A 17,431-nucleotide genomic window follows, 5' to 3' on the forward strand; every position below is an offset into this window, starting at 1 on the left:
TACCACCCAATGGTGACGTGGGCCCGTAAGCCACACAGTCATGTTATTAAAAGTTTTTCAATGACTAGACTTGACTTCGGCCAAGGAGTGTGGAAAGGGGGATTCCTACAGGCAGTCGGCTCTGATACCAACTTGTGACGCCCCCGATTTGACCGTACACTAATCATGCACGCAAATGTGTACGATCAAGATCAGGGACTCACGGGAAGATATCACAACACAACTCTACAACATAAATAAGTCATACAAGCATCATAATACAAGCCAGGGGCCTCGAGGGCTTGAATACAAGTGCTCGATCACAGACGAGTCAGCGGAAGCAACAATATCTGAGAACAGACATAAGTTAAACAAGTTTGCCTTAAGAAGGCTAGCACAAAAGTAGCAACGATCGAAAAGGCAAGGCCTCCTGCCTGGGACCTCCTAACTACTCCTCGAAGCCGAACTCCATGTAGAATCATCCTCGGGATCTCTAGCTCCTGGACTCCAGCATCTGGTTGCGACAATCAGGTATAGAAAGGGGAAAAGAGGGAGAAAAGCAACCGTGAGTACTCATCCAAAGTACTCGCAAGCAAGGAGCTACACTACATATGCATGGGTATATGTGTAAAGGGGCATATCAGTGGACTGAACTGCAGAATGCCAGAATAAAAGGGGGATAGCTAGTCCTGTCGAAGACTACGCTTCTGGACATCTCCATCTTGCAGCATGTAGAAGAGAGTAGATTGAAGTCCTCCAAGTAGCATCGCATAGCATAATCCTACCCGGCGATCCCCTCCTCGTCGCCCTGTTAAAGAGCGATCACCGGGTTGTATCTGGCACTTAGAAGGGTGTATTTTATTCAGTATCCAGTTCTAGTTGTCATAAGGTCAAGGTACAACTCCGGGTCGTCCTTTTACCGAGGGACACGACTATTCGAATAGATAAACTTCCCTGCAGGGGTGCACCACATAACCCAACACGCTCGATCCCCTTTGGCCGGACACACTTTCCTGGGTCATGCCCGGCCTCGTAAGATCAACTCGTCGCAGCCCCACCTAAGCACAACAGAGAGGTCAGCACGCCGGTCTAACCCTATGCGCGCAGGGGTCTGGGCCCATCGCCCTATGCACACCTGCATGTTGTGTACGCGGCCGGAAGCAGACCTAGCCTAGTGGCGTTCCAGTCCAATCCGGCGCGCGCCAGTCAGTCGCTGACGTCACGAAGGCTTCGGCTGATACCACGACGTCGGGATACCCATAACTACTCCCGCGTAGATGGTTAGTGCATATAGACCAAATGGCCAGACTCAGATCAAATACCCAGAACTCGTTAAGCGTGTTATTTATCCGCGAACGTCGACCTGGGCCAGGCCCACCTCTCACCTAGGCGGTCTCAACCTGCCCTGTCGCTCCGCCACAAAGTAACAGTCCGGGGCCGTCAGGAACCCAGGCCCACCTCTACCGGGGTGGAGCCACCTGTCCTTTCAGCCCCCTCATCAGAATCACTTGCGGGTACTCCTCGAGCCGACCCGACTTTAGTCACCACATGTGTCATGTATATAATGTATATAGTATATACCCGTGATCACCGCCCAAGTGATCATGGCCCGATAGTATAGCACAGCAGACGGACAAGAATGTAAGGCCACTGATGGAAAACTAGCATCCTATACTAAGTATGTAGGATTGCAGGTAAAGGTAACAACAGTAGAAGCAAGGACAGGCTATGCATCAGGATAGGATTAACGGAAAGCAGTAACATGCTACACTACTCTAATGCAAGCAGTATAGAGAAGAATAGGCGATATCTGGTGATCAAGGGGGGGCTTGCCTGGTTGCTCTGGCAAGTAGGAGGGGTCGTCAACTCCGTAGTCGAACTGGGCAGCAACAGTGTCGGTCTCGTAGTCTACCGGAGAGAAGAGGGGGGAAGAAACAGTAAATACAATGCAATCATAAGCATGACGATGCGTGACATGACAATGAACAGTGCGAGGTGTGTCCTAACGCGATAGTAGGTGGTACCGGCGAAGGGGGGAACATCCGGGAAAGTATTCCCGATGTTTCGCGTTTTCGGACAAACGGACCGGAGGGGGAAAGTTGCGAGTTTGATAGGTTAGGGAGGTGTGGTGGACGAACGGACTGCGTATCCGGATTCATCTCGTCGTTCTGAGCAACTTTCATGTAGAAAACTTTTTCATTCGAGTTACGGATTATTTTATATGATTTTTCAAAGTTTTAAAGATATTCTGCAATTTAAATTAAATCCAAAATAAAAGGGAAATTACTACGGGTACATAGAAGTGTACCCACATATGTGCTAGTAAGACAGACATGTGGGGCCAGGGGCCAAGTCAGCCCAGTCAACTGTTGACCAGTTGACTGGTCAACAAAGTCAAAGGGGCCCAGGCGGTCCCACCTGTCACTGACTGGGAGTCCCCAGTCAGCAGAGTTGACTAGTCAATTGGGTCCAGCGGGACCCAGTAGTTAGTGACTCAGCTTAAAACTAACAATTTATTTCCTTTAATTAAATGGTTCTAATTAAACAGCGGGTCCCACTGTCATACAAAGGGGAGGTAATTAAGCGCGTGATTAACCTAATCTAATGGTGCCACGTCAGCGTAACCACCGGTGCTAATCCGGCGGCTCCGGCAATCGCCGGCAGGCCGACTCCGGCCACGGGAGCTCGCGTGGATGGTGGCGTTAGAACGAGCGCTCCCGGGCGAGTCAAACGGTGGCCGTGGGGGAGCCGGTGGTGGGTTGTGGCGGCGGCATCAGTGAGCGGGGCGGCGATGGAGCTTGGGCCTGCGGCCCCGGACAAGAGCAACGCCGGCGAGGCGCGGGCATGCCGGGGCGGCCGGGCACGGCCGGGGCGGCCGGGCACGGCCGGTGCGGGATTGGGCGAGGCTAGCCACGAGCGATGGGGTCGAGCGGGCACGAGGAGCTGCGGGCGGCGTGCGGAAGTAGAGAGGGAAGATGGGAGGCGGCGGCTCACAGGAGCCGAGCGAGGATGGCAGCGAGCTCGGGGTGGTCCGGCGAGGCAGATCGATGAGGTGGACGACGACGGCCGTGGTTGGGGAAGAAGGCCGACGGCGACGTCTCGAGGCACTCTGGCTCAACCTAGCGCTTGCATACGGTGCAGAAGAGGACGGCGGTGCTCCTCGACTTCCTCCCGAGCGCCGGGAAGGCTTGTGGCCACGAGCACGGTGACGGCACGGCGATGGCGTTCGGGCGACAGAGGAGGGAAGAGAGCGAGCGAGGAGGAGGGGAATGGATAGGGTTCGTCGAGGGGGGCTCGGGGACGGCCTTAGCCGCCTCGGCGGTACTATAGCGACCCGAGGAGACGAGTGGGTGCGGTGGAGACGGCGACCGGCCTCGGGCACGTGCGCGTAAAGGACAACGAGCGAGGGGGAACAGGAGGTTGAGGGTGACCGCGGTGGGCTGGGCCACCTCAGCGAGCGAGGGGGAACAGGAGTGGGTGGCCGGTCGGGCCTGCTGAGCCGAAGCCCGGTGAGGGGGGTGGTTCCTTTTCCTTTCTTTCTTTTTTTGTTTCCTTTTCTTCTTTTTATTTTTATTTTTCTGTTCTGTTTTATTTTAGTTACATTTTATTTTAGTTTTAGTAAAAATTATCACTAACACCTAAATTGGTACTTTTAAATAAACTACTGCCACATTAATTCTTATCCCAACTAAAATAGTTTAATATTTTATAAAATTCAAATGGCATTTATTTTATTATTTAACCTACAGTTTTAATTATTTTGAACACTTAATCATTTTATTAAATTTAGGTTTCTTCACCACTATTACCCAGGATTTATTTAACACATTTACAACATTTTAGTTTTCACTTTTGAAAACTTTAACTGTTCGACTTGATCTTAAATTTGAATTTGGATCGGTTCTAAACTAGCACGAGATTAGCAACAGTAATCGTGGTGACGTGGCATCATTACCAGAGGGTTATTGTAGCTTGACTACCCGGGCTTCACAAAGGATTTGAGAACACTTGATGTATGTCTTGCATGTGCTTATCTTTGGTGACAATGGGATATCACGTGATCTACTTGATGTATGTTTTGGTGATCAACTTGCGGGTTCAGTGACCTTGTGAACTTATGCATAGGGGTTGGCACACGTTTTCGTCCCGACTCTCCGGTAGAAACTTTGGGGCACTCTTTGAAGTTCTTTGTGTTGGTTGAATAGATGAATCTGGGATTGTGTGATGCATATCGTATAATCATACCCGTGGATACTTGAGGTGATATTGGAGTATCTAGGTGACATTAGGGTTTTGGTTGATTTGTGTCTTAAGGTGTTATTCTAGTATGAACTCTATGATAGATCGAACGGAAAGAATAGCTTCGTGTTATTTTACTACGGACTCTTGAATAGATCGATCAGAAAGGATAACTTTGAGGTGGTTTCGTACCCTACAATAATCTCTTCGTTTGTTCTCCGCTATTAGTGACTTTGGAGTGACTCTTTGTTGCATGTTGAGGGATTGTTAGATGATCCAATTATGTTATTATTGTTGAGAGAACTTGCACTAGTGAAAGTATAAACCCTAGGCCTTATTTCCTAGCATTGCAATACCGTTTGTGCTTACTTTTATCATTAGTTACCTTGCTCTTTTTATATTTTCAGATTACAAAAACCTGTATCTACCATCCATATTGCACTTGTATCGCCATCTCTTCGCCGAACTAGTGCACCTATACAATTTACCATTGTATTGGGTGTGTTGGGGACACAAGAGACTCTTTGTTATTTGGTTGCAAGGTTGTTTGAGAGAGACCATCTTCAACCTACACCTCCCATGGATTGGTAAACCTTAGGTCATCCACTTGAGGGAAATTTGCTACTGTCCTACAAACCTCTGCACTTGGAGGCCCAACAACGTCTACAAGAAGAAGGTTGCGTAGTAGACATCAGGGTGGATTTTACCGCAGTAACTGTTCATCCGCTGCGCTTCCCCACGACCCGCGTTGAACGCGCGACGTGGGGGGGCGTGCGTGACGTTGGGGTCATGTGTGGGGCGGTTCCCGCACGCATGCGTCACATCACAGTAAAGAGGCGGCACGCGCCTTCCCCATAAAAAGAGGGAGGCGTGGAGGCGCGGCTCATTTACTGGGTGGACTCGGGTCGCGGTCCTCAAGGCGCCCACGCCCCATGATCACGGGGCGGGGAACGGTCGCCTCACCCGTCCCCTCGACTCTGCTCGCTCGCCACATGCCCTCCATGCAGGTGGCAGGCGGTGGGGGCGGGAAACCGGGCTGTCGCTGATTGGGGCAGCGGGTCGGTTCTGATTCCCCGTGCCTCCGAAGGCTGGATTGGCTTAATGGGGCGGCCGAGCCCCGACCCCGCCCCTTTACAAGGAGGGGGGATGCAATCCCACATTCTCTCTGCATCCATCCTCTTCCTCCTTCGCTCCTTCCTTCCACCCACCATGGCGAGAGGGGGTGCTGGGCCTTCGAGGGTGGCGGCGAGGGTCGCCGCTCGACAGTGCATTCCCCCTTCTCGGGAGCCTGCAGTGGTGGAGCCGGCTACGAGAGGAAGGGGGAGGGGGCGAGGCCGAGGTCGCCGCGGCGGTCGGGGGAGAAGGGGGCGAGGCGGTGTGGTGGCCGTGCCCCCGCCAGTGATGCCTCCCACGATGGAGGGCCACGTTGGGGGTCAGCCCCGCGAGTTCTTCATCAGGCTGCGCTGGCCACCGCGTCGTCGTCTCCGCCTCGCCACCCCTTTCGCTCTGGAGATGGAGCTCGATCCGCCCCAGACCCTCAGGCTGCACATGAGGGGCTGCAGGAACGGCGGCACGCGGGTCGACGTCGACTTCCCCGCTCCTCATGTCATGTACCTCTATCGTGGATGGAAGACGTTCGCTCGTATCCACAGCCTGACGGCGGGGCTCGTCCTCTACTTCAAGTTAATGGAGGGCGGCCTGCTCTCCGTCAAGGTCTTTTGAGATATTGGAACTCGCCTGAAGTGCTGCGTGGAGAGCTCCTCCGACGATGAAGATTACTCCTCGAGCGGGAGTGACGAGGAGGACAGCGACAACGATGACGAAGGAGTCGAGCGGCAGGATGCCGACTCCAACTTTGACTGACCGCGCCGCTCCTCCCTCGGCCACGCGCCCTGCCGAGGGCATCCTCGCCAAGCTCTCCATCGGGGCGCTCCCCGTCGTCTCCTTGGGCGGCTGGCGTAGGAGGGCCGGAGAGGGCGAAGAAGGCGGGCGGCGGCCGTCTCCTTCGTCGCGTATTACCGGCCCGCTGCCTCGTCTTCCAGCTCCTTTCCCGGCACCAAGATGTTCCCTTGGTGCCTTCTGCTCCTCGTACCTTGCCTAGGCGCTCTTTTTGCCCTCCTGCTTCCTTGTTCCACCTTCTGAGGAGAGGGACAAGAAAGGGATTACGGGCACCTTATCTCTTTTTAGTTTGTAAGCCTGCGGGCACTTGTTAATTTTAAGACTTGTAATCCCCTTGCTCATGTTTTTAATTCCGTATGAACTGTACCTGTATGGGATGTTTTTAAGGAAAAAGGGTGTTTGCTGGGTTCTCTGTGCATGAGCGAGGCCCATGCCAAGGATGAATCCTTGTTATTTTTAAGATAAACATTGTCGCCCGGCAACAGGCCTTGCCGTCTCTCCACTTCAGTCGGCCATTCTCGCGCTCTTGGCGGAGGCAGGGGCGAAGTAAAGTTAGGCCCCTTGTTCATTTCCTTGCCACCACGACTACGACCAAATTCCGACCCAGGAGGTAGCTCTTGGGTACAGGAAAGGGGCAGCACGGTGGTTTTAAGAATGTAAACGAGGTTTCACATGTCCCAATTCTATACGGAAATGCATAACGCGGGATGGAAGACTAATCTGAATCTGCAGCCCCCGGCAACCTTGGCTTGCCGTGGTTGGAGCCTTGTATCTTCAGCCCCCGGTAGTCTTGGCCTGCCGGGGCTGGAGCACCAGTTCGTTCTCTTTTTCCCAGGCGGCTTAGCAGAAGTGTGCACGTGCCCTGCGAACCAAAGAGTACAGAAAGAAAGCACACTCGACCTCTAGGCTAGGGGTTAGTCACCGCTAAGCACTATCAACCCTAACCGAGGCAGAGACTTAACCTAGCATGCATGCTAAACTTAGGGTGCCAGTGCTTCATTTATTTATGCTCAGGGTCTGCGCCTGGCTTTGAACAGAGGGTTACATGCCTTGCCGGCAAAGCTTGTACAAAAGGTGGCTTGCCGGGAGGCCTGGCAAGCCGCGCCTTATGGGTAAAACTTGTGAAGATGCTCAATGTTCCAGGAGTTGCTCACCGGGACAGCATCTTCGGTCTCCAAGCGGACCGATAAGGGCCTTCCCACTTTGGCATCAACTTGTTGGTATTCCTGGCCAACTGAACGCGCCGAAGAACAAGGTCGCCTTCCTCAAAGCTTCGGGCATGAACCTTGCAGCTATGGTAGCGGCGCAAGGCTTGCTGGCAGTGCGCTGCTCACATAGCCGGCCGAAGACGATCTTCCTCAAGGAGCGTTGCGTCATCTTGCCGCAATTGCTCTTGCTCAAGCTCATCGTAAGTGAGCACTCGAGGTGACCCGTATGTGAGTTCCGTGGGGAGAACTTCTTCTGCCCCGTATACCTGGGCAAAGGGTGTCTGGCCGGTGGCTCGATTTGGCGTCGTCCTGATTGACCAAAGAACCGCTGGCAACTCATCAATACAGCGCCTTCCGCTCTTGTGCAGCTTGTCAAAAGTCTTTGTCCTGAGGCCTCGCAACACTTCAGCATTTGCCCTCTCCGCCTGGCTGTTGCTCCGTGGGTGCGCCACAGAGGTGAAACAGACCTTGCTGCCGAGGTCTTGGATGTATTGCATGAAGGTGTGGCTTGTGAACTACGTGCTATCGTCGGTGATGACTCTGTTCAGCACACTGAAACGGCAGACTAGTCCCTTGAAGAACTTGACGGCTGACTGTGCTGTCACCTTCCTCACTGCTTGCACCTCCGGCCACTTTGTGAACTTGTCGATTGCAACGTAAAAGTACTCAAATCCCCCGACAGCACGGGGGAAGGGGCCCAGTATGTTGAGCCCCCAGACCGAAAATGACCAGGAGAGAGGGATTGTTTGAAGGGCTCGAGCGGGCTGATGAAGCTTCTTCGAATGGAACTGGCACGCTTCACACCTGGTTACTAGTGTCGTCGCTTCCTGGAGGGCGGTGGGCTAGAAGAAGCCTTGCCGGCAAGGGCCCATGACCCTATGTGGGAGCCACATATGCCTGCATGTATCTCTGCCAACAGCCCCAGTCCTTCCTCCCGGGGGATGCACTTCAATTTCACACCGTTCGGTCTTTTTCTGTACAGGATGTCATCGACGAACTGGTACAAGGCAGACCGACAGGCTACTTTTTCCGCTTCTTCCTGCTATTCAGGAAGTTCCCCTGTCTTGAGGAAACAGACGGTATGCTGTGCCCATGCCGGAGCCTGGGGCTCGATGGCAAGGACCAAAGACATCTCTTCCGCCATGGGGGCAGCCGTCTCCACGGCCAAGGCTTGGCTCCGTGCCGGAGCCAGCTGCCCTTTGGCATGCTCAGGATCTGCGGCAACACCCTTGCCGGCGGCCCCTGGGGGCTCAGCGGGAAAGTACTTGCCGGGGCCTGATTTCCTCCGCTTGTTCGGCTCCGTTGATGGTTCGACGGATCGTTGAGTTAACCGAAGCAAAAAGGTACCCGGTTCCACAGGTAGCTTGAATGCAGCGCGCTTTGACAGGTAATCGGCGATGTCGTTCTCCGCTCGGGGAACATGCTCCGCTTGTATACCGTCAAAGCGCTCCTCCAGCTTCCTCACCACATCTACGTAGGCCTCCATCAATGGGCTATGATAATCTTTGTTGACTTGTCTGACGACAAGCTGCGAATCACCCCTGACGATGAGCTTTTTAACTCCGAGTTCTGCCGCGATCCTGAGACTAGCAAGGAACCCCTCGTATTCAGCAGCGTTGTTGGTGTACATCTCCCTGGGAAAGTGCATCTGGATTACATACATGAGGTGCTCTCCGGTGGGCGCGACAGGCAGCACACCAGCACCGGCGCCTTGCAGCGAGAAAGCCCCGTCAAAGTACATAATCCATTCGCGAGTTGTTTCCTTGCCGGGGAGAGTGGTCTCCTGGATCTCTTCATCAGGCGTTGAGGTCCATTCTACAATGAAATCCGCCAGGACTCTACTCTGTATTGTTGAAGTACTTTCAAACTTCAACCCAAAGCTTGATAACTCCTAGGCCCACTCCACAATCCTTCCGGTTGCGTCTGGGTTGTGCAGTATCCGTTGCAATGGGAGGCGGGTGACGACAGTGATCTCGTGGGCTTGGAAGTAATGATGCAGCTTCCTCGAGGCCATAAGGAGGACGAAGAGCAATTTCTGCACACCAGAATATCTTGACCTAGCCCCCTGCAAGAGGGAGTTGACAAAGTAAACCGGGTGCTGCATCATCTTCTTCTTCTGCACCACCCCACTTGACTGCGCAGGCTTTGTCCCGATGGCGTCGGACTTCGCCAGGGGCCTTGCCTTGCCGGCACCAGGCCCTGCCGGGGGAATCTCTGACTTGCCATCCGCCGGTCCTGCCGTTGCCACTGCCTCCTCGTCGACCTTCCTCTGCGCCACTAGTGCGGCACTGACCACTTGATTCGTTGCCTCCAGATACAACAGCAACAACACTTGTGGTGGATGCCCCCGATTCAATCGTACACTAATCATGCACGCAAACATGTACGATCAAGATCAGGGACTCACGGGAAGATATCACAACACAACTCTAAAACATAAATAAGTCATACAAGCATCATAATACAAGCCAGGGGCCTCGAGGGCTCGAATACAAGTGCTCGATCATAGACGAGTCAGCGGAAGCAACAATATCTGAGTACAGACATAAGTTAAACAAGTTTGCCTTAAGAAGGCTAGCGCAAAAGTAGCAACAATCGAAAAGGCAAGGCCTCCTGCCTGGGACCTCCTGCCTGCACCTCGAAGCCGAACTCCATGTAGAATCATCCTCGGGATCTCTAGCTCCTGGACTCCAGCATCTGGTTGCGACAACCAGGTATAGAAAGGGGAAAATAGGGAGAAAAGTAACCGTGAGTACTCATCCAAAGTACTCGCAAGCAAGGAGCTACACTACATATGCATGGGTATATGTGTAAAGGGCCATATCGGTGGACTGAACTGCAGAATGCCAGGATAAGAGGGGGATAGCTAATCCTGTCGAAGACTACGCTTCTGGCCACCTCCATCTTGCAGCATGTAGAAGAGAGTAGATGGTAAGTTCACCAAGTAGTATCGCATAGCATAAACCTACCCGGCGATCCCCTCCTCGTCGCCCTGTTAGAGAGCGATCACCGGGTTATATCTAGCACTTGGAAGGGTGTGTTTTATTAAGTATCCAGTTCTAGTTGTCATCAGGTCAAGGTACAACTTCGGGTCGTCCTTTTACCGAGGAACACGGATATTCGAATAGATAAACTTCCCTGTAGGGGTGCACCACATAACCCAACACGCTCGATCCCATTTGGCCGGACACACTTTCCTGGGTCATGCCCGGCCTCAGAAGATCAACACGTCGCAGCCCCACCTAGGCACAACAGAGAGGTCAGCACGCCGGTCTAAATCCTATGGTGCAGGGGTCTGGGCCCATCGCCCATTGCACACCTGCATGTTGCGAACGCGGCCGGAAGCAGACCTAGCCTAGCAGGCATTCCAGTCCAATCCGGCGCGCACCGCTTAGTCGCTGACGTCACGAAGGCTTCGGCTGATACCACGACGTCGTGTGCCCATAACTGTTCCCGCATAGTTGGTTAGTGCGTATAGACCAAATGGCCGGACTCAGATAAATACCAAGATCTCGTTAAGCGTGTTAAGTATCCGCGAACACCGACCAGGGCCAGGCCCACCTCTCTCCTAGGTGGTCTCAACCTGCCCTGTCACTTCGCCACAAAGTAACAGTCGGGGGCTGTCAGGAACCCAGGCCCACCTCTACCGGGATGGAGCCACCTGTCCTTTTAGCCCCCTCATCGGAATCACTTGCGGGTACTCAACGAGCTGACCCGACTTTAGTCACCACATGTGTCATGTATATAAAGTATATAGTATATACCCGGGGTCACCTCCCGAAGTGATCACGGCCCAGTAGTATAGCATGGCAGACGGACAAGAGTGTAGGGCCACTGATGGAACACTAGCATCCTATACTAAGCAGTAGGATAGCAGCTAAGGGTAACAACTGTAGCAACAATGACAGGCTATGCAACAGAATAGGATTAACCGAAAGAAGTAACATGCTACACTACTCTAATGCAAGCAGTATAGAGAAGAATAGGCGATATCTGGTGATCAAGGGGGGGGCTTGCCTGGTTGCTCTGGCAAGAGAAGAGTTCGTCGTCGATGTAGTCGATCACGGGGGTATCGGCAATGGTCTCGAGGTCTACCGCAAAGAAGTAACGGAGGTAGAACACAAATAAATAATAGAGCAATCAAAGCAAAACAAAGCATAAAATGGCAATACGCGGTGCTAGAGGTGACCTAACGCATCAGTAGGCGATACCGGCGAAGGGGGGAAACATCCGGTAAAGTATCCCAGGTGTTTCGCATTTTCGGACAGATGAACCGGAGGGGGAAAGTTGCGTGTTTGATATGCTAGGGATGTGTAGCGGACGAACGGGCTGCGTATCCGGAATCGTCTCGTCGTTCTGAGCAACTTTCATGTACAAAGTTTTCCCATCCAAGTTATGGTTTATTTTATATTAATTTTTAAAGTTTTATTTATTTGCTGAATTTATTTTAGTTATTAAATTCAAAATAAATAGTAAATACTTTTTTTATATACACAGCAGAAGCTAGCCACTTTGTATGCCATGTGGGGCCAAGGCTGGGTCAGCCCAGTCAACTGGTGACCACTTGACTGGTCAACGAAGTCAAAGTGGACTCCGGGTGTCCCATCTGTCACTGACTGGGACTGCCCAGTCAGCGGTTTGACTGGTCAACTGACCTGTGGGTCCAGTGGGACCCACGTGTCATTGACTGAGATTAACTAATCTGGTTAATTAGTTTAATTACTTGATTAGATTAACTAATTTTAATTAGTTAGTTAAACTGAATTAATTAACTTAATTAATTCACTAATTAATTAATTAATTTTTTTACTAATTTCATTTTCGTCATTCATTTTTTTTAACGTTCTCTGGGCGTGGGGCCCCCTAGTCAGTGGCCCGAGGGGCTTGCGGGTGCTGGTTACGGGTGTAGCCGCAGCCCGCCCGTTAGCGATGCGAGGCCAGGGGTCGTCGGCTGTGGGGGCGGGAGGGCGTGTGCCGCCGGATGGCTGAAGCACTGCGGCGGCGCCGCCCCAAGGAACAGGTGCGGGCGTCGCCATGGTGGCGAGCGCCAGCAGAAGGAGGCCGAGACGCTGGGGAGGCGCGCCGGGAGGGGGGCGGGCGACGGGTGCTAGAGGCGGGCGCTAGGCGGGGCTTGGCCGACGCGAGCGTCCGGGGTCGGGCAACGGTGCGCGGAGGCGGGGCGTGCGCGCATCAGGCGCGGTCAGGGCGTGGCGACCGCGGGACGCGACGCGGGAAGCACGGCGTCAGGCGCTCGGGCGGCGGCAGTGGCCGCTGTGACCGAACGGGGAAGGGAAGAGGAAGAGAGGCTGGGGGCCTCACCGCGGGGCCGTAGGGACTAGGGCAACGGGGCTCGGGGAGGAGGACGGGGACGACGTGTGTTGACGGAAACGGGGAGGCGGTCCGGCGAGGTGGCTCCGACGAGTGGCCCTCCCAGCGACGGCGATGATGTGATGAGCTCCCGACAGGCGACGGCACGAGGACGCCGCAGGTAGGAGGCAAGGACGAGGGCGAGGGGGTCGATGATGGAGCGGCCGAGGCGGCGACGGGGTGGCGTCTCCGGGCGGCGACGTCCGGTGCCCCGATCCGATCTGGATCGGGGGGGTGAGGGAGAGCGAGTGTGGGGAGAGTGTGGGCGTCGGTGGGTTGGGGTTTGGCCTGGGAAGGCCATATAGGGGACGGGGTGGGCCGGCCTAGTAGGACGCTGGCTGGGCTGAGGCCCAGTTGGGGAGGGGGGTTCTCTTTTTAAATACTTTTGTTATTTTGTTTTACCTTTTGTTATTTCTTCATTCTTTTCTGTTTTAACTTTAATTTTAATATTAAACTAGTTTTATAAAATGTGAAACTTGGTCCATAAATAGTGTTGCTAATTTAGAATGTGCCACAAAAAGGTTTGGGAGTTACTTAAATGTTTAGGAATTTTATAATTTTGGAAAATCATTTTAAATTACTATTTTGCCCCTGTTTTAATTTTTTTTGGGCGTTTAAATACCTTATAAAATGTTGGTTATTATATGTTAATTACTTAGAGAATATTTGCAACCTAACAAACATTTTGTCTTTTAAATTTTGAAGGAATGAATTTGACATGAAATTTGAATTCGAATTTGAGTTTGTTTTGGAACAAAGTGATGATTGGCAAACTAATTGTGAGACTTGGCAGTCATTAGCAGGGGATTACTGTAGTCTAATTATCCGGGCGTCACATGTGGTTTAGGCGCAACCAGTATTGGCGTAGAGGAAAGGTATTTCTTCAGATCGTGCAACGCTGCCTCGGCCTCTAGGGTCCACTCCATTGGGCCTGCCTTATTCAAGATTTTGAAAAAGGGAAGGGCACGCTCAGCGGACTTGGGGATGAATCTGCTCATGGCGGCAACGCAGCCAGTGAGCCGGCGCACATCCTTGATCCGCTTGGGTGCCTCAATCTGCTCAATAGCCTTGATCTTGTCCGGGTTTGCCTCGATCCCATGCTGCGACACAAAGAACCCGAGAAGTTTTCCAGATGGAACGCCAAAGACACACTTCTCAGGGTTCAGCTTGAGGTTGATCTTGCATAGGTTGGCAAACGTTTCTTCTAAGTCTTGTACAAGGGTCACCTTGTCCTTGGTTTTGACCACTATGTCATCCATATAAGCTTCCATATTTCTATGTAGCTGGGGCTCAAAACCAATTTGGACCGCCCTTCCAAACGTCGAGCCAGCACTCTTCAACCCGAAACGCATCCGTAAAAAGTAGTACGTACCACATGGGGTGATGAATGTTGTCTTCTCTTCTTCTTCTCTTGTCATGAAGATCTGGTGGTAGCCCGAATAGGCGTTGAGGAATGACAACAGATCACACCTGGGTGTGGAGTCAACAATCTGGTTGATGCGCGGCAACGGGAAGGGGTCCTTAGGACAAGCCTTATTGATATCTGCGTAGTCAATACACAGCCTCCACTTCCCATTTGCCTTGCGCACCACCACCGGATTGGCCAACCACGTCGGATGGAGCACTCCTCTCACCAAACCCGCCGCTTCCAATTTCCAGATCTCCTCTGTGATGAACTCCTGTCGTTCCAAAGCTTGCTTCCTAACCTTCTACTTGACGGGTCGCGCATGGGGACAGACAGCAAGGTGGTGCTCAATCACTTCCCTGGGAACGCTGGGGATGTTGGATGCTTGCCATGCAAACACATCGACATTCGCCCGGAGGAAAGTGACGAGCGCGCTTTCCTATTTACTGTCGAGGGTGGAGCTTATGGTGAAAGCTCCTCCCGTGCCATCCTCCCTGACGGACACCTTCTTGGTGTCTGGTGGCGCAGCTCTAGATATCTTGCTCTTGCCGGTGGAGCTCTCTAGCACGTCCTCGATGGTAGCACAACGCTCCGAAGAGGTGCGCTTGCTGGAGTGGGTGCAAGAGGTCTTGCCGGTCTTCTTCTTCCTTCCCGGGCCTTCAGCGGCAGGAGCAAGTGCCTTGGCGGCAGCTGCTGCATCTGCCTCCCGGTAGAGTAGGTCGGCGCAGATCAGCGCGTCTTTCTTGTCGGAGGTGACGGTGATGATGTTCATCGACCAAGGCATCTTTAGCGTGTTGTAGGCGTAGTGCGACGCCGCCATGAACTTGGCTAGTGCCGGGCGGCCGAGGATCCCGTTGTAGGGCAAGGGGATCTCGCCTACATCAAAGACAATCCTCTCCGTCTTGTAGTTCAACTCGCCTCCAAACATCACAGGCAACGTGACCTTTCCCTTCGGCTGGCTCCTTCCCGGGTTGACCCCTTGAAACATGCCCGTTTCCTCGAGGTCTCGATCAGGAATTTGCAGCCTTTTGATCACAACGGGTGAGATCAAGTTCAGACCGGCCCCGCCATCAACCAGCATCTTGTTCACCTTGAGGCTGCGTGTCGTTGGTGAGACCAACAACGGCAAGCACCCAACCGCAGTTGTGCGGTCAGGGTGGTCCTCGGCGTCAAAGATGAGGGGCGTGCTGGACCACTTCAGTGGCTTTTGAGCATCAAATGATGGCTCCGCTGCTGTGATCTCATGCGCCCACTGCTTGAGCTGGTGGTGAGAGGTATGAAGCGAGGCCCCACCATCGACGCACATGGCCTCTGTAGCCTTCTGGAACTCATGCTCGCCGGACTCGTCGTCTTCGTCATGATCATCGTCTTCTTGCTTCTTGTTGCGGCCTCGAGCGGGCCTCTCTTGTTGGTTATCCTTGCCGCGGCGACCTCCTTGGCCGCCACGCTTCTTGCCGGACCCCTCGGCACCATCTTGGCCCTTCTCCTTGTCCCGCCTCTCATACTCAGCTTTTTTCTTCTCAGCAAGCAGCTCGACTTGCCGGCAGTTCTGGAGGTCGTGGCCCTTGGTGCGGTGGATCTTGCAGTACTGCTTGCTGGAGCCCCCTGGCTTGTCGGCAGCCGCCAAGGCCCGGCAGGCGGCGCACCTGGCTATTTCCTTGCCGGGGTCGTCTGCCTTGGCCTTCTTGGCAGCGCCGACGTCCCCGGATCCCTCGACGTAAGCACGGTCTTATCGTTGTGTTTTCTGTTGCGGCGCCGGCCCTTCTTTGTCGGGGCGGCGGTGTCTTCGTCCATGGAGTCGGTTTCCGCGCCAGCGTCCTCGCCGGGGTACTTCCTTCCCTCTTCGGCCCGGGCGCATCTGTCGGCCAGAACATAAAGTTCGGCCACATCCTTGACCTTGTTCATCGCCAGCTCTTCGCGCATCTTGCGGTTGCGCACGTTCTGATGGAACGCGCTAATCACGGCGGCGGGATGAACATCGGGGATGTTGTACCGCACCTGGCTGAACCTCTGGATGTACTTGCGCAGGGTTTCCCCTTCCTTCTGGGAATGATATGCAAATCACTGGCCTGGCCATGAGCTTTGTGGCCTCCGGTGAAGGCACCAACGAACTCATGGCACAAATCCGACCAAGAAGAAATGGAATCCGCCAGCAAGTGCATCAACCAAGACATGACGTTGGGCTTCAGTGCCAACGGGAAGTAATTGGCAAGCACCTTGTTGTCGCGAGCTCCGGCAGCTTGCATCGCGATGGTGTAGATGCTGTGGAACTCTGACGGATGGGTCTTGCGATTGTACTTCTCGACGACGTCGGGTTTGAACGTACGGTGGGACGGCCACTAGCACTGCCGCAGCTCACGGGTAAAGGCTGGGCAACCCACCTCGTAAGGTAGGCCACTGGAGCCCCCCGGTGCTGGGTGGTCCATAGCGGGTCCCGCCCGCTTATCCGACTGGTGGCTTGAATCACGCCGGCACTCGATGGTGGTTCGAGCATCTTCATGGGCTCGCTCCCGAAGAACTTGGCATTGATCGCGGTGTGTCCGTGGGTCGGACGACGCTATAGAAATGTTATCACCAGCGTCGTCACGACGGGCCAGCACCGGCGGCAACTGGCGTGGGGGAGGGGAGTGCACTGTGGCCCCAGCTCCCCAGGTCCTTCCGCCGCTGGCGTGTTGTGGCTCGGCGGAGCACCGGCCCGAGGGCCCTACCGGCCGTGGCTTGTCTGTGTTGGCGACGGCGACGAGGCTCCGGATGGTGGCTCTCCACTCATCGAGCTTCTCCGCAGCAGGAGGGAAGTCGAGGAGCAGCTGCGCGCGTGCCAAAGCTTCTGCTGGCGTGGGTGGTGGCGAAAGCTGCGTGGACTGTGGCGCGCTTCGACTTCTAACCACGTTAGAAGGAGCTCTATCACGGCCCAGCGGCGGCGTGCCATTTTCGCCAGCGCTTCGGCGGGCATGCTGGACTCCTTCGTCCTGCGGATGATGCACAGGGCTCTTCCCACGGCGGTGTCCAGGGTCACCGGAGTGGTGACACTGCTCGTCGCGCACACCATGGGAAGAGCGCGCTGTGGGCGCCGGGGTGGGCATCCTGGAGGCCGTCGCGCCGCCCGTGGGTGGCACGGCGGCGACCCCGGAGGGCCCCATGCTGCCTGCGGGGGGCCCAGCTCCATCTCTGGATTTTGCGGCGTGTGGCCCGCCGTCTTGCGTACGAACGATGCTGCTTGCCAGGCTCTGACTGCCAGGGCGATGCTGGTCCTCGCGGGCCGCGGCTCGAGTTCTTTCTGCGACCGGCCTGCTGCTCATCCGCACTGGCACGGGCCGTTCGGCTCCCGATGAGC

This window comes from Triticum aestivum, chromosome 7D (assembly GCF_018294505.1).
Source record: "Triticum aestivum cultivar Chinese Spring chromosome 7D, IWGSC CS RefSeq v2.1, whole genome shotgun sequence".
NCBI classification, from domain to species: domain Eukaryota; kingdom Viridiplantae; phylum Streptophyta; class Magnoliopsida; order Poales; family Poaceae; genus Triticum; species Triticum aestivum.